General features: G+C 42.8%; 1 pseudogene; it reads right to left on the reverse strand.

The window, feature by feature from the left end:
* Positions 1–661: 661 nt before the first annotated feature.
* On the reverse strand, positions 662–1,369 carry LOC142440609 (small ribosomal subunit protein eS6-like; annotated as a pseudogene).
* Between the last annotated feature and the right edge of the window lie 399 nt (positions 1,370–1,768).

Genomic DNA, 1,768 nt, shown 5'->3' on the forward strand with positions numbered 1-1,768 from the left:
CATAGAAACTAGATGGTGCCTGGCTATCAGAAAGAATCACATCTGGGGTTTTAAAGGCTTGTGTTCCAACAAGCATTCATCGAAGTGAGACATTCACTAAGTCCACATAGAAGAAATGTACCAGTCTGTGTGATCCAAGGATTAGAAATAATATAACTCAAATCTAAAGGAGGAACTGGTATCAGAGCTTAAGATGTGAGCTCATGGTTTGCAGAAGGCTGTGGGTAACAGTGGAAGTCCAAAATCCATTTGCAGGGCCCACAGCTGGATTAAACCTCCGGCGAATCCCCTCTGCTCATAGTCGAGGGATGTGAAGAGCCCTCTTAAAAGAGAACATTGTAAATTTGATTCTGACAGATGTAGTTAGCCCAAAATATAATATCTTATCATTTGATCTCTATTTTGACCCACTTTAAGGATGCTCCCATTAAAGTAAAAGTGAAGAGTAAATAAACAAATGCATTTAACCCCTAAGGAAGCATCTCTCTCCATGGACCGTGGATGTGAATAGGCTTGCTAACATGCAGATTACATTAGAAAGTGCATTGTTGCAGATGCGAAGTTAAAATTTAGTACCCTATCATTTTTTCAAATAGAGGAGCTTCTTTGTTCGAGGCTCTATTTTATTTTGGACTGGACTCAGACTTAAAGGCAGAAGCCCTCAGTGAGGGCAGCCTCCATCTCTTGACAATCTATCCGCCTGAAGTTTCTCTCTGGCCTCCTTCATTCTCTTGGCCCAAAGCTTGGCATATTCGGCGGCCTTCTCTTGGTTTTTCTTGGTGCGCTGCTTCTTCAGGACAATGCGCTCGCGCTTGTGCTGCAGGAGGCGCTTTGGTCCTGGGTTTCTTGCCTTCTTTGTTCAGGGCCTTTCTCACAACGTACTGGCGGACGTCATCTTCATTAGAGAGATTGAAGAGTTTGCGGATTCTGCTGGCTCTTTTGGGCCCCAGGCAACTAATCCCAATTAGTCCTGGGATATCTTTCTCCTTCTTTATAATAACCAGGTTGAGAATGCTCAGAGTGGCACCCACAATGCAGCCCCTCTCCCCAGTTCTCCTTGGTCTGTAGCAGGAATGCCCCTGACTCAGCAGCAGGCAGACAAGGCCATGGGAGAAGACACCTTGCTTCATAGAACAACCTTGCTTGTCATTCCCACCACTCATGCAGATAACATAGCCCATCCATTTATCGCCCAGCGCCTCAGTGGCAACTTCTGTGGCCATTCGCTTCTCATAAAAGGTGCGAAGTTTGTGTTCCCGTCCACGTAGATGAGTCTCTGAGAGCCAGTAGCTGAGAAGGAGATGTTCAGCTCCTTGGTGAAGCAGCCAATCACCTCCGTGACGCCACAGTACAGAGCGCACCGTAGCATTTGATCTCCCGTATGGTCCAATTACATTTGTTGTAGTTTTTAATATTTTTGCTATCTTTTTATTGTTTTCTGTTTTACTTTGTTATCTTTGATATTTTTTAATTGCTGTTTTCCCATGGATGAAATCTAGGCTATCTAAATCCATCTACAGTAACTGGATCAATGATTCCTGGGAGGCATGGCTGGAGGAACTGGGGAGGGAGGATGGGAAGTAATAATGATGAGTGAAAGAATGAATGAAGTATTCTGAAACTAATTGTAATTATTGGACAACTCTTCTTGATTTGATTAAACTACCGAATTGTAGGCTATGTGAATCAAACACCAATACAACTTTCAGAAAAAAAATGTGAAACTATCATTTTTCAATACATTCTTTACCAAGTTTTATATATTTTT

Source organism: Tenrec ecaudatus, chromosome 2 (genome assembly GCF_050624435.1).
Source record: "Tenrec ecaudatus isolate mTenEca1 chromosome 2, mTenEca1.hap1, whole genome shotgun sequence".
Classification (NCBI taxonomy): Eukaryota; Metazoa; Chordata; class Mammalia; order Afrosoricida; family Tenrecidae; genus Tenrec; species Tenrec ecaudatus.